The sequence below is a fragment of the Castor canadensis genome, chromosome X, assembly GCF_047511655.1.
Source record: "Castor canadensis chromosome X, mCasCan1.hap1v2, whole genome shotgun sequence".
Taxonomy (NCBI): Eukaryota; Metazoa; Chordata; class Mammalia; order Rodentia; family Castoridae; genus Castor; species Castor canadensis.
The window spans coordinates 114,438,566-114,462,026 of record NC_133405.1 but is presented as its reverse complement, the minus strand read 5'-3'; the positions used below and the strand labels follow the sequence as shown (position 1 = coordinate 114,462,026).

The 23,461-nt window shown below is 36.9% G+C and overlaps 1 protein-coding gene across 19 annotated transcripts in view; it reads right to left on the bottom strand.

Moving 5' to 3' along the window:
- Positions 1-23,461, bottom strand: part of Dmd (dystrophin) — a 2,168,746-nt gene that overhangs the window by 111,414 nt on the left and 2,033,871 nt on the right. The window lies entirely within an intron of this gene.

The following is a 23,461-nucleotide window of genomic DNA, read 5'->3' as shown; positions in this document are numbered from 1 at the left end:
ATGGATTTAGGGTCCTGAAATTTCTAGTTAAATACAACATATGGTACAGTTGGCTTATTTGTACTAGGGTGAATAGACAGGAATTACAAACAACATTTACCTCAAAGGAAAAAATTTAAACAGGAGAGGAGATGAGAATAGATCAGAGATCCTGTATCTTGGAGGCTTAGAATATGATCTGCTGGTAACCAGAGACCAGAAAAATCCCAAGCTAAATTAATGAAGAGGGGGCAGACAAGGATGTTAGGGCAGGAAGTGAGAGGGGCTAACAAGAAGCTTGCCAACTTAGGAAGCCAAGAAGTCCCAGAAATTAGTCAGTCCTGGTTCCTCTGAAAGCTAAAAATATGTGGCTTGAATAAAGTCTTCAGAACCCTCAACTTTACCTCCTACTTCACCCTATGCAGCCAAGCATCCTAGCCACCTACTGGTTGGCCCTGATAGAAGGCTGGAGGTGAAGCCCAGGAGAAACTATACTATACCACACAGTTGCATCAGGGGCAAAGACATTGAGGAATGAGAGAAGGCACTGAAAGCAGAAGGCCAAGAGCTAGGTCAGCACCCTGAAAAAAATAAATCTTTAACTTCCTTCCTACTCCTGGATTCCATATTTAATCTGTGATTGCCATTTTGTCTTCCATCAGCTTATTTAAAAAGCTCTTCTATCTAAGCAGGGTGTCATATGCCATCCCGAAAGAAGTAAAGTATCCAATAAAGTGTCCAGTCATTAAATTAGTTGGTCCTCAATTTCCAGGTTTTTGGTCATCCTTTCGTTTCGTTTTTATTTTGTTTTTCAGTGCTGGGAGTGGAACTCAGGGCAAATGCTCTACCACTGAGCCACATCCCCAACCCTGTTATCCACCATTCTCTTCATGCCCCAAGTATAACCACATCAAATCAACATGGTTTCTTTCTAGTCTTCCTCTTGACAAGTGACTTTATAGTCACACAAGCCACTCTCACTGTTAGCAAGAATGACACTGTTCTCTTTCTTTGACCCAAAACCTTCAGTTACTGCTCTCCTTGTTTTCTCAATCCTAACATGGGTAACTCACTTACTTACAGAACTATCAGAACTACATGAACTTAAAAGCTTACCCCAGACTTGTTCACTTCTAAACTTCTTTAATTAACCAATCTTACCACTCTAACCTCTGTAAGTGAGCATATCTTAGATTCTCCAAGGTAGAGCCAGTTTATTTAAATCTTACTCTGTATAATAGACATTAAAAATGACCAAATGTGACTTAATTTGTATACCTTTATAAGGCTTCCTATATAACCAAACTCACTGCATAAACATACTGGGTTTTTTTTTTTTTGGCAGTACTGGCTATTTAACTTCGGGCTTGCCACTTGCTAGGCAACCACTCTGAATTTTACAGTTCTTTCCCACAATTGAAGAATTGAAGAATTTGTGGAAAACTTCTTTAATAACTAAGATAAACAGTATATTTCCTCATCTACTTAATGCTAACTAGGCTCATTTTTCTCCCTTTCCAGTTTTACAAAGCCTCAACTACATTTTCCTAAATACTAACATTCCTAACCTTGTGCTCACTTTCTCAACTTGCTTAGTTTTACACCCTTATCTCCCAAAGATTTCAACATATGAAATCTCCCAAACTCCAAGTTCTTTCAATTACGTCTCAGGTAACTATAGGCCAGAGGTCAGAAACTGGTTGGATTTAGTTTGCAGGTTTCTTTTCTGTTTTTGACTGGTTGGCTGGTATTAGCTCACCTGACCATTTTTTTGTTGTTGTTGTTAATTATTTGCCATTAGTTAAAAACCCAGTGATTTCCCCTTATCTAGCTCCAGTGAAGGAATCTGAAGACCCAATAGAAGGGCCCACATTCCTGTATGACAATAGTCTGCCTCTGGCCCTAACAGAAGCTTTTCAGGTTGCCCCAGTTCCCATCAAGCCACCTTCAGACATTTAAATTTCTAGCTTGGCCCCAGGAGGCATTTCTTTTTAGATTCTAACCTAAACCAGACCACTCCCTTATTCTCCCCAAAGCTTAACATTTTACCTCCAGTTTCGGTCTGTCTGTTCTCAAAGCTCTTACTATGGAGTCCCTCCAATAACTAGCTATTATCTGGCTTTCGCTCATTTCTCTTTGGAAACAGCTGTTACAGGGTTTTCCAAAAATTTTCCAACTATTAATTCTTTGGACTCCACCTTTTACTAAATGAGTGTGCCACCAAAAACACTACTTCAGTACATTAACTTTTCTAGTATAAGAACTGGAAGGAAGGGAAGACAGTGACACCCATAGTCAGTCTCCTGACTACTTTTCATTAAGTGACAATTATTTACACATTTACAATTATCAATGAACACTTATTTGTGCACCTATTATGGACCTGTTATTAAGTTCAGGGCTTAAAGATTCAGGTTTCTAAAATACTGGAGAAAGCAAAGACATACGTTCACCTATAGAGAATCAGTACACATAGGCTGGATATTTGTGATGTGTCAAACAGTCTACACATATAAAACTCTGATTACATTAGGGTCAAAGAAAAATCAGAGATAGACAATAGTGAAAGTAGTCAAAACAGATTTTATTCAGGACTATTGGAATGGGGATAAAAGAGATCTCAGTATAGAACTGGACTCAAGTTTGAATACCAGCATGGACAAATGGGAATTTACAGTCAAGGAGCAGGGTAGAGGGTGAATGGATGGAAAATTACCAGGAGGAAACATCAGAGGGTAAAGAGAGATTCTGGCTAGACCAGTGTTCCTGCAGAAGGCAGGTCAGAGTGATCAGACATCATCTGGAGAATAGTAAAGGATGAAAAACCTTGATCAGATATCAGATACTGAGAATTCCTGCTAAAACTGAATTTTATAAGGAAGTGCACAGATGGCCCTGGGAGAAGATTCAGAAGACTGGCAAAAGTTTGATGAAGGAAAGAAATCCTGGTCATGAGTTTGCTTATGTCCATGCAAAAACATATAATGCAAATAGACTGTTCTATGCTTTTATCTATCAAACACAGAGACAATTTCCAGCACCATGTAGGCAGTATTCCAGTGAATATTTTTAAGGTTAATGGAATTGAAATTTTTCCATAAGCCATGTTATTTATAAAACAGTGATTAACTTCTAAGCCCTCAAAGGCTTATTTAAGGCACATTTAAATAACACATAATAAGAATTAAATCTACAACAATACTAATAAAAGTGACTGATAAAACTAATTAGAAATAGCTTTGTCTTTCATTCTTATACTTCAGGAGAAGATGAGAAAAGGAAAGGGAGACTTCTGAAGAGATTATGTTGGGTTAATGAATGCCTGAGCTATAAATGGTGGTGCTCAATAAGTATGTTTTGAATAGAAGTAGATGGTGAAAGAATGTGCTTGCTTTTACCAGGCTTAAGCTGTTGATGACATGGATTCTACATCTGATTTTTCTTCATATAATAGGATTTTCCACTGTGATGGGTGAATCACTTGAACTATTCCCTTGCTTATTCCTTACAGCCTGAATTGGGGCTTCTTTTGGAAAATATACCTAACAAAGTAATCAAGACTACCCTAAGGAATAAAAAAATTAGAATAAAGGAAGAAAGGGGAAAATAATCTAAAAATACTTACTTGCAAAAAAGATGACTCAGGTGTTGTAGGTTGGTTCACTCAACATCCCTTCCCAAATTTTGGGGGAGGGGAGGCATTAATGGGGCTTGAACTAAGGGCCTCCTGCTTGCTAGGCAGGTGCTCTACCACTTGAGCCATGCTCCCAGCCCCCAAATTCTTTTTCCTTGGGCTTTCTCTACTACAAAGGGTAGAGGCTCTTGATTTTCTAACCAAGCTAGGGGCTGCCATGTGGACTGTGGACGGTTTTGGCCAATGATGGAAAAGATACCTGAAGGGAAGGGTTTCCCAGCCCAAATTCAAAGACAGAGAATCAGAGGGTGAAAGTTCTTCTTCCTTCCTTCAGTCATCAGTAACCATGAGGTCACTTGCTAGGGCTGGGGATGCAATTTAATGGTCGAGTGCTTGCCTAGCCCATCACTTGGGGGTAGGGTAGGGGGAGTCACTTCCTATAATGGCCAAGGTCTCTGCTGGCATCATGGAATTCTTCCATAGATGCCTTAGACCAAAGTATCACTCATGTCTGCAGTACTCTGTGGAGTGGAGAAAAGAAGTCAGCAATAAGGAGAACTTGGGTTGCAGGATACCTCAGCCTGGCTACAAGGTTAGACACTAAGGCAGATTAACATGACACTTAAATGTTTGAAATAATTTTATAATAGAGGGTTTATATGGATCAGGCCCTTTTCTGCACATAAATAGAACTACACAGTGTTTAACTAGCTTTGTGTTCCTATTTTGTATTTTTGTGGTGCTGGAGATGAAGCCCAGGACCTCACACATGTGCACTTTCTCTACCACTGAGCTACATTCCCAGCCCTCAGTAATTAATTTTGAATGGGATATTCACAAGTCTGATTCTGCCTGGATATAATATAAGGATTTGAATTTTAACATACAAGTTATCTCTCCAAAAGTTGTTATCTTCCTATGTATGAACAGTTATAATTAACCAATTTTTAATTCACCCTTTAGACATGTTCATATATTTATCTCTTTATTAGTACAAAATCTCCTTGAAGCCAAATAGCTCTCACCATACCCACAGCTCTTAAAATAAGTGTTAATTTAAAAAAATTTGGTAACTTTCACCTACTGATACATTTTGGAAACTCAAATTTATGTATTTATATTTTAGTATTAGAGATTGAACCCAGGTTCTTACACATGTTAAGAGCAGGCTCCACCACTGAACTATATCCCCGGCCTTATGACCTAACCTTTATCTGACACTGTAAGTTCCAGGTTCTGATTGAATATGATTTATATCCTCTGTCTGCCTTTCTCTGGTCCTCAACATCCATACACCTCCCCCAATATCTACCCCTTCCAATATCTTTAGGAATAAAATGTATGTCAAATAAACATCAGTAGAAATCTGACCTTAGTTACCATGGAAAAGCAAATCTAACCATCTTGCAAAAACTTTTTGCAACATTTCTGCCTTAGGGTGATACACTAATCTTATTAAGAAAAATAAGTGAGGTTTTGTCGTTGTGATTGTTGTTGAGAGTTAAAGGAAAATCTGCTGAATCTTTAATCAGAAATAATTAGTCAAAGATATTTAAGCATCTAGGATCATGGTAAAATATGCTCATATCTGTGTTTTGTAAACACCAGTGGGGGAAGGAAGAGGCGAAATGACTCAAACTCCCCATGTATCCATCCAGAAGCCTAGGTGTGATATGACATGTATAAAAATAAAGCATATGATAGAGAATGTTATCTTTGCAGTTGTGTGTTAATTTTTCTGGAGACTAAATACCAATGATTACATCCTGCTAAAGGCTGTAATCTGTAAGTCATTCTATAAAAAAACAAAAGACCAATCACTTAGTGACTGCAGTTATTATAAAGTTATTCAATGGCAAGAGCTTTTTATTAGATAATGGACTGCTATTTCCTCTGATATCGACCAAGGTGCTTTTAATAAAGGATGCCTGAAAGGTCCATGTTTACCCTTCTGCATGTCTGCACAATACACGTGAATATAGAAACGTGATAGTGTTAATGAAAAAAGATTCTTCCTTTTTTTTTCTGTTTTTGCAGTGCTGGGGATGCAAGCAAGGTTCTCACACATGGTAGGCAACTGCTCTATCACTGAGTTGCACTCCCTGCTCAACTCTTATCACCTCAAAACTAAGGAAGCTGTTGATGGGAAGCATGGCTTCTCTCACTTGACCAGTGGAAGGAGTCAATTTAAGAATAAGGCACACTCTGCAGTTCCTCTGCTTACCTTATAGATAGCCCTAGCCTGGGAGTGAGTGGCCCCCTTTCCACTTTCAGTGGCAATGTCAAGGGCTTCTTCTTTCTTTCACTGCCTCCTACTTCACAGCAGGAAGGAAACATTCCCCTTTTCTCTACCTCTTTCTCTTTCTTCAGCCTTCTACACTGATCTGAATGAACTCAGTGCTTTTATTACCCTCAGAATCCTAGACAGAATCCTACATGCAGGCACACCTACTGCAGCCTTTTGTTCCTAAAATATAGGTGACTCTTAGGTCAGTCCCTTTTGTATCCAAGTATTTCTAGAGTATATGTAAGAGAAAACTCAACAGGGCAGGTCAGTAACAGTAATTACTTCATTCACTAAAGGGCAGATTCTCTATGTATCTGATGCCATTGAGTCCTCACACTGCCCTGAGTTCTGTATTACTAGCTTCACTAAAAGTAAACAAAATGAGGCTCAGAGATGGTTAGTAACTTCTGTAAGGTTGCATATCAGAACCTGAATTCAAGGTCCTGGACATCCAATGCCCTTGTTGACTTTCCTCACTTCTCCTTGTCCAGTGTGTTGGTGCTGTGCTTTGGATGAGAAGTCCTCAAGGTCCATAACTGAAGATTTGGTCTGCAGGGTAGGTAGAAGGTGGGACCTGATGGAATGTCCTTAGGTCACTGGGAGCATGCCCTCAAAGGGTGCTACGGGACACATCTACCCTCTCTCTCCAGATGTGACCTATTACTCTGACACACATGCCTACCCTGATTAGCCACCCTCACCAGAGGCCCAAATGCAGGGAGCCTTATGATCTTGGACTTAAACTTCCAGAACTATAAGCCAAAGTAAATCTCTCTTTACCTTTTAAGTAGCCTATGTCAAGTATTTGTTATAATGATGGAGAGCTAGGATTATCAACCTTATTAGGGTGATGGACAGAACCCTTAGAAGAACTATGTCTCAGGGCAAGGGGCAAAGGATGAGGAAAGTGAACCATCATAGAAACCCTTGCATAAGGAACAATAAGGACTGTACAGAGAGGGTAGCTGGATGGTCAGTGAAGTAGTTGGCATGGCCAAGAGGGTAACTGGAGTACTAACGAAGAGATGTCTAGTTCTTCTTATCCAGGGACTTCATGTGTAGGGGAATCAATGCCTATAGTGTGCATTTCTACCATTTGTACCAGAAAAAAAGTATTTTGTTCCCATAGGAACATGTAGCTGCATTCTCTCACATGGTACATACATAAGGCATTCTGAGAGTTAAATAAGATTCTGTGACTTGGGGACCTAACCACCATTTATAGCACATTTTATTTCAAGTTGTGCTGGAACACAGCCTGAGGGTAAGTTCGGAAAAGCCTAACTTGTCTCAAAGCAGGCATGGTTCTTGACTGATGGCTGAGGGATTTAATGGTTACTGGACAAACAAAAATTAAATTCTTTGGGCCATCTTTAACTTGTCTCTACCTCTTTATTATGGGTATGTATGTATGTGTATCTATATCCCAAAGAATATATATTCATGTATTTTAAATATATAATTTATATATATTTTTACATAATAGATAATTTATATATAAATTCAATACCTACAATTTTTATTAAAAAAGAAAAGGAAATATGTAGCACCTTAAAACTAAAAATCTCTAATTTTAAATTTCCATCTTCCAAGTGACAAAGCAGAGGACCAAAAAGCTCTTAATAACTTGCTCTGGGTTCCCTAATCAGCTAGGAGAAAAACATAGACTAGAAGCCAAGACTTTCTTTCTCCTAATACAGCATCCTTTCCCTGACAAAACCAGAGAACAAAATACAAAAGCTCATTCTAAGTGGGACTTCAAACTTACTCTTTCAGCTTAGGGTTCCCAATTTGAACAGAGAGCCCACAAATTTGTTTAACCCTGACAAAGCATATGAATGGATCACTGATTTTCCCAGAAACCTGTAGGAGCTGAGCTTCCCACATTAGAGCAATTCCTAGACCTTGAGATGTCCTTAAGTTTTTAAGATTAACCTCCTAAACCACCCTGACATATATAAAGTCATGGTGTTCTGAAACATACCGTGTTATTAGAGTACATCAGAAAGCGAGGATGTGAACATTTTTTAAATAAAGAACAGGAGCCCAATCCTGAATTATGAAGTCCAATCCCAGACACTGCCTTAAATGTTAGCATATAATTCATTTTTAAATTTTTTTGATATTTTTTGTGATAATTTTAATTTTCCATTTGCATAATGATGTTTGGTTTTGAAGTAATGAGAGCCAGTTCGTATTTATAAGCCTTTGAATGGTTATCCAATTTGATTTAAAGGCCACTAGTAGCTGACTTTAGACTTCCTACATTTATTTTCCAGTTTCTGTCTTATGAAGATACCAACCTAACTTTCCATAGACCAACTTTTAATTCACAATCTGTCAATCTACTACTCTGTAGAAAAAAATCTTTCAGTTTAATAATATAAAAGGTGATGGCCTCAAAGAACAGAGTTGTGTCTGTTTTGCTGTTGATATATTAAAAGAACATAGTTTTATATATGTCTGCTTGTATACATATAACACAAGAACAGAAGGAAACAGGAGTGAAATTGGGAGTCTGATAGCAGAGGTGGAAGGGAAACCTACTTTTCATACTACTTTCTTTTAATGTTTGATTTTTCAAAATCTCACACAGGTTACTTTTAAAATAAATGATTGTGTTAAGTCAAAGTATCTATCCATCTATCTATCTACCAATGTTCTTTTCCACATTTCTCTCCCTATGACTTCTTCCAAATCCTTGCCTTCAACCAGTGTCTTCCAAAGGGTACCATGGAAAAACTAATGGACAGAGAAGAAAATCTGATGGACTCTTACTTATGACTTTCCAGTAAAATAACAGTAATGGTTACTACTCATTGGGTACTTATTTTATGTTAGCAAGAAATACCTAAATTCATAGAACTACCTTCAACTTTCATATTGTTATTTCTGTTCCATTTTACAGGTAAGGCAAGCGAAGACCTAAGGATTAAAACTCAAATGCATGTGAACCTAAAGCCATTTCTCTTCACCAGTGTACATTTTCCCAGTATATTTTGGAAATTAACATTAACTTTCCTAAAGTTTTGGTTCCTTTTTTTTTTTTTTTTTTTTTTTTGGTGGGATTGGGGTCTGAACTCAGGACTTCGTACTTGCAAAACAGGTGCTCTACTGTTGAGCCACACTTCCACTCCACTTTGCTCTCATTATTTTGGAGATGGGGTTTAAGTAACTATCTGCCCAGGGTGGCCTCAAACCTCCATTCTCCCAATCGCAGCCTCTCAAGTAGCTATAACACTAAATGAGATACACTTCGTATTACAAAGTGTGATAAAAGCATGAGTAAATCTTTTTATCAGTTGATGACTCTGAAACCTTTTTTTAAGATTTAAGGCATTTTTTCAAATGCCTTAAGGGGTTCTGTTTTGGTTTGCTTCTTTTTTTTAGCAGTATTTATGCTTGCCTTGTGCTTACTAGGCAGGAGCTATACCACTTGAGCTATGCCCCCAGTCCTTTTTGCTTTGGTTATTTTTAAGATAGGGTCTGGAGTTCATATCTTGGTCAGCCTGGACCAAGATTCTCCCATTTATGTTTCCTGTATAGTTGGGAGGAAAGCTGCATGCCACCACACCCAGCTTTATTGGTTAAGATTGGGTATCCCATTAGCTCAGGGTTGGTCATGAATCATGATCCTACTGATCTCCATCTCCCGAGCAGCTGAGATTACGGAACGAGCCACTACTTCAGGCAAGGGAGTTTTCAAAATGCCACTGTCACCTTAAGGAAAAAAGTCTACTCAGGGGCTAACTCACTGGTTTAGGAGATAAAACTACAATTAAATCCTAGCTATGCCATATAAGCAAATTACCTACTTTCTTCTCTGAGCCGCATCTACACAATGGAGATAATATACTTCATAGGGCTTTTGAGAGGATTAATAAAAAATATATGCTTATGGCATTCCTACAGCTATAAGAGCTGCCAAAAATAAATGTTTGGAAGATGAACTATAAATAAGTACGTAAGTCAATAAAATTCAGATCTATTCCATATTGCCCCAACCAATTTGCAATTTCCTGTTTGTTCAATGGTATTACCAGTCTGTAATTCTGTTTCATCAGAGCCTCAAATCTAAAAGGCATCTTATAATGCTTCCTTTTTCTTTTAAAAATTATCCAATCTGTCACTACTTTTAGGCAATTCTACTTTGATAAGAAAATTTCTGGAGTCATGCTGCCTTTTTTTCTCTTATTGCTATCCTAAGGCCCTCATCATCTCAATTACCACAAAAAATAAAATAAAATAACTAACCTCTTCTCTAAGCATCCTTAAACCATCCCATCAAATTCCTATTCCTAAACACAGCACAACCTTCATGATCTCTCTTCTGAAGATTCAACAATTTTCCCAGTACCAATCAATCAAATGCAATTTCAATTTCAATTTCAATTTAATTTACCCTAGTGGCACTGAATCACATTTTTCTCCAAAACTGAGTAGACTCTCACAGAAAAACTTCCTTGCTGACTCCTAAACAAGCCAGTCTTTTTCTCAATTATACCTTTGTTTAGGCTGCTAAATGATCTGGAATATCCCGGCTTTACATTTTACTTTATCTAATTGTTACAAAAATACATTCTAGAAAAATGTTGTGGTCTACTCTGCAAATGACCTTCCCTAAAGAATCTAATCAATCTTATTCTTTCTACCTATATAAGACACCCTACATTTGACCTTGATGTTATTTAAGTTAGTGTAAATAGAGTCTTCCAGCATTTAACTATTTTATATGTCAAGTTTATTCCTCAAAGGAGAGAAGTAAGGTCTTTTGTGAAGCTGACAGAGACTTTTCAAGAACTCTTATAAACAGGTAGAAAGATAGTAGGCAACAATAAATTATATTGTGTTATATAACTTGAATTTATAAACCTTCAGTCATTCCAACTTGAGACATTTAAATTAATTTTTGAAAACCAAAATGGGTGTATGTTGACATTAATACATGCTAATCAACATTCAAATTAATTTAGAAAAACAGTATGGTTGTTATTTGAGTTCCAATAACAGAAAGAAATTAGGATAACTTAAGCATTCCCCCACTGGCCATAAGTAGAGCTGGTACTGTGTCCTCCACTCTCACAGGAAGGACCTCTATGACACTGTAAGGTCTACTGCATGTCCAGGGTCACACCAGCTTGGGTAATAGACAAGAGATCACGCCTTATGTTGTTTCTCTGTACCCTGATCTTTGTAGCCAAAAAAAGGGCTTTGAACATTCTATGTACTCCATATTTGAGGAGGGAAATCAATGTCTCACAGGAGACTGCAAAGCTAATCTGTCCATACCTATAGTATGTATAAATCTCCATCAGCCAAGAAACAAGAAGCAACCTTCCTCATCTAGTCATAGCTGAATAGCCCTTTATTAATAGAACTATTGGAGTTTAGGGTACTACATATATAAATGTATGCATATGTATGTATATCACCCCTATTCCACCCCACTCCTCCTCCTCCATGCTAGGGATCAAATCTAAGGCCTAGCCCATGCTAGACAAGTAATCTACCACTGAGCTACATCCCAACCAAACCTGTATTTTTTACATGTGTTTTTTTGTTTGTTTGTTTTTGGGTGGTACTGGGGTTGAACTCAGGGCCTTGTGCTTGCTAGGCAGGTGTTCTACCACTTGAGCCATGCTGCCAGCACCTGCCATTTTTTTTAAAATGTGAAGAAACTGCACTTGCAATAGCGAATAAGGAAATGTAATTTAAAGGGTATATAATATATCTGCAGAGGATGGTTAAAGGGATGAGGCTTATTTGGCTTTGAGAAGAGAAAGCTACGGTACATAATCAGGATTCTCTCATCACTGAGTCCCTTAACACAACAAAAAAAGCTTGCATTGTATCAGAAGAGCGTTGTATGATTAGATTAGTTTTGCTTTTTCTTTACTGAAAAAGAAGGAAAAACACCGAGCAAATATCTCAAAGAACACACTCATGGTCACTTTGACGATAGCAAAAGTAAAAAACAATGCTATATGCTGGCAGAAGTATGGTTAAAAGGGCACTTTCAATTATTTATTAAGAGTGTAACTGGGCATGAGAGAGTTTCAGACAATATATACCAAGAAGCTTAAAAATGTTAATGCCCTTTGACTGAGTGATTTGACTCAGTGGTTCCACTTCTGTGAATCAAATATGGAAAAGTTTTATGCACAAAGATGTTCCTCAGGTCTTCTTCAGCGTACTGAAAAAAAACTGGAAACACCTGTGGAAATAATGATCCGCTCCATATTCATTAATTGCATCTTGGCCAGAAAATGTAACTGAAGAGGCTACAAGCCTTAATTGACAGTACAATGAAGAACCTTAAAAAGAATGTGCTAACTATAAACACAAATGTTTTGAGAAGATAAAGAACTTTGCTAACCATTCTGTCTTTCCAGAGAGGTAAACTGAAGGTAACTGAATATTTACCTATTAGCTATCAGAAAAATTAAAACTTGATTGCTAAGTAAGCTAAAGGTAAAGATTTTCCTGTATTATCGAAAGTTTCTAAGGATAGCAACCTTGTTACCTTAAGACCAAAAATAAAGGAAATTTTATCTACTAAGAGGTTTGTGGTGGAAAATTGTTCATTTAAATTTATAAACTATATTTATCAGTAGAAATGTCACTTATCATTACCTTCTGATAATGGACTATTTTTTGACCACACTGACTTTATTCTGTAACATCACTTACACAATAAGTAGCCTGTTAGACAGAAGGCATCACAACACTTGCTTGGCTTTCTTCTTAGAAGCCTGTTAGTAACAAGCTTCCAGAATCTTAAGGATATATTTCCATAAATTTGACACAAATTTAAGTTTTGTTTGTCACAAATTAATTTTCAAAACTTGAGAAACTGTTTTTTTTTTTAAATAAAAGTGGCACCTCCAATAAAATGCAACTTGGAAAAAATAGCATCCCAAGTTATTATTGAGAATAAAAGAAGACATGATATTCAGTAAAACACAAAAAGTAGAATATAACACCATAAACATAATACTGTGTCAAACAACTACATAAAAAAGCACAGGAGAAAAGCCTGGAAGCAATCCTCTAAAATGTAAATGATGGCTATTTGTGGGTGCCAAGATAGGAGGTAATTTTTCATTTTTTTTATACTTAACTTTATCTTGAGTTTCCAGAATGAAATGAAGATATATATTTTAATGTTTAAGAAAAATAAGATCAGATATAACTTAAAGTCTTTTTTTCCTAACATTTTTAGACTGTTGCCCTAAAGCTTAGGATTCACAATGCTTGTCAAACTCCTAAATATTTACTGAAGCAAGGAACCATGAATAAATGAGGCTATCAGCATTACATTTTGTCCAGCAGTTCCTTCCTTTGTCATCTAAATTCTAAATCCATACTGATATATTTTTTCAAGGGTCTTCTCTCTCTTTAATCATGTTAGTTATTCCAGTTAGAACAAAATTAATTCCAAAATAGCAATTTACTTGGTTTTGCTAAAGTATCAAATTGCCAGGAACATCTATAACTTAACTGATATTCCGTTTTTATTACTAGGAGTTTTTATCTTTTGCTTTCTAGAGAGAACTCCATCTCTCCAGAGAGTTCCATGTTGCCAGTTTAATAATCTGTCTTAGGAAAACATCATCAATATCTTCCCATTTTCTTGTGTAGTGTTTGTCTTCCTCCCTAGCAAAACTCTACTTACTGTGCTTCCGTCTATGAACATTTATTTATTCAGAGGCTACTTTGCACCAGGCCATCTGTGACAAAACATGGGGAAGAGAGGTCCTGTTTTAAAGAAGTTCATTATTTGGTCTTGAGAATCTTGAGCACAAACGACTATAAACAATGCAAATACTACAACCAAATGCATGGAAGATCATCCATAGGATCCGTACTTCTGTGCAGATCCTTTATTTTTTTATTACTACCTCCTCTTTCTTTTGTTTAGGTCAGTTTCCTTTGAACCCAGTTTCCACTGCTGCCTCATCTAAATCACCTGAAGGTCAGGCAGTTCTGCAAAAGCTTTTTCTCATTCCCTGTACATTGGCATAGATGGTTGGTTGTGTCACCATCCATAAGGTCTCCTATACTTCAGTGATTTGCTTGCTGCTTCTCAGATCCACACTCTGCCCTTTCCTTGTTCTACTCTTCATTGCAGAGAAGTTTCCTTCTGGGTAGGTTTAGCCAATGGGAGTCACTGGCAGAAGACTAAAAGGCAGGGGAGACAAGAGGCCAGGCTGTATTTCCTTTCTCACTCTGTCTCCAGCAAAAGGTCTAGCAGTAACTGTGGTGCCTTCCTGGCTCCATCTCCCTCTCATCAGCCCTTTCCTCAGTGGTCCCAGCATCAGATGGATAGTCCTGCATCAGTGTCCCCCCATCCTTAGGTATAACAAAGGCTTCATTCTGTCTGTATGCTTTCTTAACACTTCCATCCTTGAGCAAACAATTTCCTGCATTGAATTCCCTCTGTTTGAAATAACTAGAGTAATTTCCATGACTAAAACCTAATTGATACCATCTTCCAAGTCAAAAACTTTAGCATCAAAACCCTTAACAGAATACAAGGCTTTTTTGCTCTCAATTTTTACCTCTGCACATTCCTCTGCCCACTCCCCTACCATCATAGTACCACCACCATTTATTAGGCATTTATGTTATGTGTCAGGCATTTTTCTAAGCATGTCACATTATTTTACAGGCCTCCATTCTTTGTACTTATGAATTACTGGGGATGTTTCTCTACCAGTGTGATTTTATGATACATATATATGCTTTTATAATTTAGTTAAACTTTTATGATTCAAAAGATATAAGAGAGATAGATACAGCCAGGCATGGTGGTTGGTACATACCTGTAATTCCAGCACTTGGAAGGCTGAGACAAGAGGACAGAGAGTTTGAGGCCAGCCTGAGCTACATAGCAAGACCCTGTCTCAAAAAACGAAAACAAAACAAAACAAAAGTAATATACACATACATAAGATATTGATAAAGTCATCTGCATTCACAGAAAGGTTATGGCATATTATTTTACAAGTGAAGGGAGCAATCAACACAGTGAAGAAGTTATTATTTTAATTTGGATTTCAAATGAAAATGAGTATAGGCAGCCCGAAAGTAGGATAAATTGTGATCAGGTGATCCTTAGAAAAGTTAAGTAGCTCCTTGAGTGCCAGACCTCAACCTGAATGAACTCTTGGAACCTGAATTCAATTTTTTTTTTTTTGGCAGAGCTAAAGATGGAACCCAGGACCTCAAACATGCTAGGCAAGCACTCTACCACTAAGCTACATCCCCAGCCCCCCATAGATTTTTGGATAATGAGGTAAACTAGTATATGATAATAACAATACCTAGTATTAAAAAATAATATCAGTATTAGTAGCAATCATTATTCCTTGAGCAGTTACTATGTCAGGCACTCTGTCATTATACATATATTATCTTTGATCTTCACCCAATGTATATATCATCATAAATACTTAAAAAAATCAGGAAACTAAGGTTCAAAATTATCAATAGCTTCCTCTTTGACCACAGAGAACTGGTGGCAGAACCAGATTTAAATTCATGTCTCTCTGGTCTCAAAGTCAATGAACTGTTTTGCTGTTAATAAAACATTGCCTCCAAACCTAAACTCATAAAGTGACAACAGGAAAATCACAGAACAATCAACTAGTTCTCCCATTGAATCATCATATAATGTAAGGAGTACACATACCAGTTTATATAGTAGATAAAAATAAGCTTGCATTTGAAATATATCACATTGTATTTAATTATAAGGGATAGTAGAATCACTAAACTAAGCAGCAAGGGCCCCAACATCAAATCTTTCTTATAAGAGCATGATTTCTATTTTTTGGCTTCTAAAATAATTGCTAAGGAGGGCTGCAAAATGGGAAGGAAAACAGATACTTCCATTGTCTGAATGTGGTTCAACTGGCAAATACCATCGTTCAGGTGTTATTGTTTGGTTAACTACACCTACCCCAAGATCATTTGACTTGAGTGTTCATTTATACTTTCAAAAATTAAGTGCTCTAGCAGCCAGGTGCCAGTAGCTCACACCTGTAATTCCAGCTACTTGGGAGACTGAGAATGGAAGGATCACAGCTCGAGGACAGCCCAGGAAAACAGTTCAACAGATTCCATTCCAAAATAATCGGAGCAAAATAGACTGGAGGTGTGGCACAAGCAGTAGAGCACTGCTTTGCAAGTAAGAAGCCCTGAATTCAAACCCCAGTTCCACTCAAAAAAAAAAAAAATTAAGTATTCTAGAACACTGCTATTCAGAATATGGTCCTTAAAAATTGAGTGTATTTCACATCCCTTATAGCAACTTTTCGTTGCCATGATATGCAAATGAAAGATTAAAGGGTTCATCATATGAACAGGGTACAGACCAGGTCAAATGATGCTGAATTTATGTGGTGAGTTACCTGTGCTGCGGGTGTTTGCTAGTCAGTTTCAGTAGGACCACTGAAAAGTTCTGTGGTGTACCCCATGTTAAGAACAACACAACAATTTCCCTTCACCAGATTGAGAAGCACTGCTCTAAAACTGACAGCCTCTGAACACAACCAGAAAGCAAAATATACAACTGATTACTTTGTTTCCAAAGTTAATACTCAATAAAAATGTGTAAATATATAAATATGTATATCCTCACACAAACACATACATATACAACATTTTTCCCAGTTACATAAGCTTCAATTTATGAGGGGGCACAACTACTTCTCTGGAGTTATGCAAGCAATCAAAACAGTGGAATGGCAAATTTTGAAACATTGTCACAGAATATCACCAATTCATAAATAAGCTAATGATTCATTCACTATCATAAGAGAGTCAAAATATTTTTAGGCCATTTTATTACTACCGTTGAGGGCATGGACTTTAAAAGTCACTATCTGTTTTATGTGAGTGTTCTGACTGTTCTGAATCTCTTTCCAGCAAAACTGCAGCTCTCAAGAGACATACAGAGGTAATCAGACGTCCACACTTAAAAAAAGAAATATTGGAAACGTCTGAATAAGAGCAGACACATTTTTAAATGCCTTTTCTCCACGTGTAAAAATATCACCTTCTGCAGACTCAATGACATAAAACTGTACACAACAGGCACTTTTCTCCCAGCTGCAGGTGTAACTGTAATATTCCTCTTACTTGGATCAACTAAACTGCAGTTTGGCAGATCTTTTAACTTGTAAAGCACTCAGTCTGAGAGACAATCTTTCTTGAATTTCCTTCTTAAATAAGCTTTGGGAAAAGCAAATCAGAAATATCTGTCTATTTAAGTTAAGAGCTTTAAATCAAGTGATTTGAACAAGAAAAAAAATTATAATAGAATTTTTCATTAAAATTCCATAAATTTTGATTTGGAAATTACATTTGTATTTTACAAATGGGGAAAACTGAGGGTAATCAATGCTAAAAGGGTTGATTATTTTTCCTTTTTTAAGGAGGACAGCAAAGGAAAACCATCTATAATAGCTTTAATGTCTCACATGTTCTATTTTGCAAATCTGAGTAATTCTGTGTTAACTTTGTCAGCTATGGAACACAGAATGTCATTTGGGATTCCATAGCTTAATTATGCTGATAAAGCAGTTTTGTAAACCATACTAGGAAGAATGGATATTCCTTTGAGAATAGTAAGCTCAGAGCCATAAAATGAGTAGTCTGGACTTGGGTTACTTCTCTTCCAACCACACGTCAGTATGAGTAAATCAAATGAAGTCTTAAGTCTCAGCCTGCCCAAGTCCAAATGGGAAAAAAGGAAACAATGTCCCATCCACTGACATGATAGCATTATTTTTCAAAACAAAAACAGTAAGTACAGTCAACAGGATGACAAGACAGAAAACTGATAGAAAATCCAGATCAAATGCCAGCAAATTTACAGCTGTGTAAGGTTTAAATATGGTTATTTCTGAAAACTCTTTGCACTCTATAAAGTGCTATACAAATGAAAGTATGATTATTACAAATATAATTATCCTATTATTCATATTCTCCAGGCTGGTGGTGACAAAGAAATTGAGTAGTTAAGACAATAGCATTCACAGAACCAAGGTTTAGTCTAACTAGGAATTAAATGAAAACCAGACATTTAAAGATAGAGGATCACTGCCCAACAAGATGTATCAGAAAACTAAGACCAAGAGAAAAATAAGAGAATAGCACAAGGTCACACCCAATTAGGTTCTGAATCTAGATATCCTTCTAGTTCAAACCATTAGAACTAAGGTAGAGGTTTTAACACTTAGACTAGTTAAGGAACTAGAGGTAAGAACCAAGGAAACCTAAATACTGAGTAGCTTAGTGGAGAACAGTTCAGTTGACAAAATATGCTGAGAAAAGCATTAGGAAAAGTGCCTAATGCAAAAGGAATTCATAGTCATTCAGAATCCTGCAGTTTCTAATCTAAGGGCATCCTCAGGAGGGAATACCTAATGTAATGTAGAAAGTCTATCAAAAGAGAAGGACAATGAGCAAACATTTACAATATTCCTTTCTCTTGAGCAAACTGAGGAAGTGGTAGGATTTCTATGGCAGTGTTCCTAACTCTAGCTTTACAGTTGCAATTTTTTTCTTTTGCAGTGTTAGGAATTGAACGCAGGGCTTCACACAGAGCAAGCACACAATGTACCACTGAGCTATACTATCTGCCCTGCAATTACTTCTTAATAATAGTATTCATGTATCTTGAAGCTCTCAGCCTCTTGACTTAACTGGGACTTAACTAATTCTTTTAATTAGGACTGCCAAAGAATCACAAACCCCAGACTCCAACTAAGGCCTCATTTTAACATTCTGAAGCTTTCTGAAGGTAACAGAATGAGGCTAAGGGGAAGGATCCTGAAACATCCATAAGTCTGTTTCTGGAAAATTGAGAACTTTTCTGCCATTCAAGTGAGTATCATGCTGGAAATTGGGTTCTAAAACTTAGGCAACAGATAAGACATGTTAAATCCTTCTGTAACTTCAGGAAAGAAGGAGAACTAATCCCCTGAGAGAACACACTGGTAGTTAGTTGCAAGAGCTTCAATGAAGGCAAAGGAAGTTGGAACAAGTAACATCAGAACACACAGTCCACGGGAATTTTAATAAAGTCAGTTAACTCTCTAGAGCTTAATGATTCTCTCTTCACATGATCGCATTTTTACCTAGGTATCTCCTTTTTTACACTGCTTTTCCTCTGCTGTGTTGGTGGCATGGTGAATGTAAAAAACTCGTAATTTAAAGAAGAATCGTGGTGGGATTGCATAAAGATGTTGTTGTGTTTATAAATGAAATACCCCCAATAAGGAAAGCTAAGAAATACTTTTTAAAGTATTTTTAAGTGGCACATGTTATAAAATATTTTCTCAAAGTTTCAGTAATAGATATCAATTGAGACCAGGAGAGGCTTTCAATCGTATCGCCTCTCATATAAATCGATATTATATTAGTATTTCAAAATAAATTCCACAGTACATTACCATCTAACACCTACTGATTTTGAAAATGTCTTTTGGAGTCTTAGACAGCTTTAGGTTTTAAATCACCAAGATAACCTATTAGTATAACAGACTTTCCATTATGTTTGTAAAAATGCTGATAGAAACCTGAAATTCACCTCAAGAACAAGGCATATAATTATTTACAAGAAACCATGCAGGGGGCCAGGCATTACAGATGGCTCACACCTATAATCCCAACTCTTGGGAGAAAGAGATTTGGAGTATCCTGGTTTGAGATCAGCCCAAGGAAAAAAAAATAATGAGACCCATCTCAACCAACAAATTAGGGTGTGCTAGTACTATAATCCTAGCCATGTGGGTGGCAGCGTAGATAAGGAGGGCCAAGGGGGTGGGGGTTGGATATCTGAAAAATAAAGCAGAAAAGGGCTGGGGTTGTAGCTCAAATGGTAGGAAGTCTGCCTAGCAAGTGCAACGCCCTGAGTTCAAACTCCAGTGCTTCCAAAAATAGAAACCATGACTATACCCAGTCAACAACAAATGGATGACCCAGTGGGATCTTATAGGAAATATCTCAAGACCTTCCCTGTGGGATAATAGCTTGCCTTGCTCAATCTATAGGACATACATGGGTGGCATAATCTTTTCCTGTTCCTTGTTTGCTCAGAACATGCATTTTTAAAAATAGGAATGATTAAACTTTTAGAAATCCATTTGTCTGCAGAGTCAGCCAAAAAGTCCCTCTTGAAAAGTTCTGATTCCAGCAAGTTTTGAAAACAGCCTGCCCCACCCTCAGCCCAAAGAGAAAAACAAAATTTTTAGACACTTGTTCAATGCCCTCATTTTAAAGATAAAGATACTTAAAAACAGATATGAGACACTTTTTTACATATCACTCACCCCGCTACTATTCTCTACCACTGTTCTATGAATAATGTGGGTAGTCATAGAAAAATGTTAAATGAAACTATTTTCAAGTTAATTTCTTCCTAGTGACCAAGACAGTGCTTTTGCAATATTGCTATGTTGTGTTAAAATTTTTCTGAAGTCTCAAATTCCTAATGACTGTCAAGCTGTTATTATGAACATTTAAATTATTTCTTTACTGTAACTGCTTGTGTGGGAAACTGACATTTTCCTTCATAACTTGGAATTTTTTTATACATGCACGCAGCCTAAAAATAAGAGGAAAGCACCAATATTTCTAACATATAATGAAAGCCCACTTTAAAAAACCATTTTAGATCTGTTGGGAATAATCTGAAATTAATCCTTTTACCTTTTTTAAATCAAAAATGTAGCCCATGAGGGGTTGGGGGTGCAGCTCAGTGATAGAGCACGTGCTGACCAGGTGCAAGGCTTCAATCTCCAGCATCAGATAAAAAAAAAAGAGTATTTTTAAAAAAGTGTTAATCTAGCTGGAGGTGTAGCTCAGTGGTAGAGCACTTGCTTAGCATGCATGCGCAAGGCCCTAGGTTCCATCTCTAGCACCAAAATAAGTAAATAGTCTTGTGTTCCCTGTCACTAATTTTTTTTGCATGTGTGTGTGTTATTAGGGATGGAACCCAGTGCCTCAAGCATGCTAGGCAAGCACTCTGCCAGTGAGCTATATCCCCAGCTCTGTACTATTAATTTTTTAGACTGCTTTTTTTGTGATTAGACATGTTTAAAGACTAAAAATGCATGATATAATCATCTTGAGTTTAAAGTTACTTGACTAAGTCCAAGACAATTAGCATCCTTAAACATAGTATACATATAAATAAGTGAGGTATTTGCATGTGTGCATGTACATGACTGCATATGTAGCTATCTCTGGTTTTTTTCTGTTATAGGTTCTCATTGGTTAGAGACTTGCTATTATAGTCACATGTGGAGGACATACAGCAAGCAGGCCTGCAACGAATGGGAGATGTTATCTGATGAGTCATCACTTGGATAAAAGTTAGCCCAAGGAATACTGGATTGTAACAAAAATACTGGAAATACCAGTTCTGGAAGTTGAAAATCCAATTTCAACACATAGTTCCTTTGTAAGATGTTTATTAGGCTAGGAAGAAACAGAATTTCAAAGGGTTTGGAATTGATCAAACATTTAGTTCGATTGCATTTTATTATATGCAAATATACCTCAATAAAGTTGATTTAATAAAGTCTGCAATACATAAACTGTAAAATCCCCTGTAACTGCAAAATTCCATTACCTTCCAAGATGGAGTGATTTGCCCAAGATCATAAGACTTGTCAGATTACCAGCTTTGAGTTTACTGCCATACCCAAACTACTAGGAAAAATTTAGAAATATAATGATTATATATGTATTTAATTCCAATTAATGATGCAAATACCTATATGATAGTTTGTAATTAGTTTTTTTGCCAACCATGTTTATAATTTCTCATTACATAATAAATAAAAATAATACAGAAAAATATATAATCAAATGGGAATATGGTCATATAGTCCAATACTTTTAGGTGAAAAAAGTAGGTTATATTACAGAATGATTCAGTGTTTATTAAAATGCATGTATAGAAAGAATTTTTGTATTTGTGCGGTGCTGAGGATGGAAACCAGGGCCTTGCGCATGCTAAGCAAGCACTCAACCACTGAGCTACATCCACAACCCAAGAATTTTTTTTAAGGAAAATTTTGAAGACGCTGACTAGATCTTTTTTTGGTAGTACCAGGTTTGAACTCAGGGCTTCATGCTTGTGTAGCAGGCACTCTACTACTTGAACCACCTCTCCAGTCCTTTCATACTTTTGTTCTTTTGGATATGGGGGTCTCACTTTTTACCCAGGCTGGCCTGGACATGATCCTACTACATTAAGCTTCCCACCATTGCTAGGATGATAGGCATGTACTATCATGCCTAGCTTTTTTCTTTCGAGATGTGGTCTTGCAATCTTTTTTTGCCTGGGTTGGCCTGGAACTGTGATCCTCCTGACTGCTGCCTCCTGCATAGTTGGGATGACAGACACATGCCACCACACATGGCTACTGGTTGAGATGGGGTACTGCAAACCGTTTGCCTGGCCTGGCACCTCAATCCTTTTCATCTGTTTTCCAAGTAGCCAGGATTATAGGCATGAACCACCAGTGCTCTGCTCTGACTAATTTATAAAACATCAGTTAACTCTTTAAGAAGTCATTAGTGGATAATCTGTTTTTTCTTCTTTTTGCTAGTTAGCATATCTGTATTTTTAAACTTAAAAAAGTAAACAAGTGCTAATTCTGTAATAATTATTTTTAAAGTAATTTACAAGCCAGGTATAATGGTGCCCTCCTATAATACCATCACTCAAGAGGCTGAAACAGGAGGACTGCAAGTACAAGGGCAGCATGGGCTACGTTCTAAGGCCAGCCTGGACTACATAGTAAGACCCTGCCTGAAGAAAACAAAAAAGTAAATTACAGTATCACAACTAGAGATCACAGTGACTAGAGTGGAAAAAGTTCTGTGTAAACCACAGGTTATAATCAGGAGACTCTCAGACAAGTTTAAATCAGTTTCTTGATGACAGATTTCTAGTTCCTTCTTGAAAAACCAGAGGTTCTGAGAGTACCAGGCTAGAAGATCAGCTGGCCCAGTGCAGCTGCTGTGTACTTTACATGAAACCTTCATCCTCTCATTTGCCAAAATATAAGCATTCAAGCTTTCCACCTACAGTATAAACAGTCCAGCATTATAAGCCAAAAATATTCTATAGGGGCTGAAAATGTAGCACTTGGAGATTATCTGATCTTAACTTCATTCAAATTTTTATAAGTTTACACACTTAGTGCTAGACTGAAATGACATATTATTTGAAATGTATTGGCTATCTCAAACCAGTAGAATTATGGCTGAGTTTTTTCCTTTTGTATACTTTTTATTTTTATTTTCCAGGTTTTCTAGGAAAAATTTATATCATTTACAATTAGAAAAAAAAAGGTTAACTAAACAATTGCGTTTAGCTAAAAGTTCCTACTCAATTCCTCAGTGTTCCCATAGCTGCAATTCATTAATCAATGAGAACCTATTAACAGAAAAGAGGTAACTGCTACACACACACACACACACACACACACACACACACACACACACACACACATATCTATACTATACTAACAATT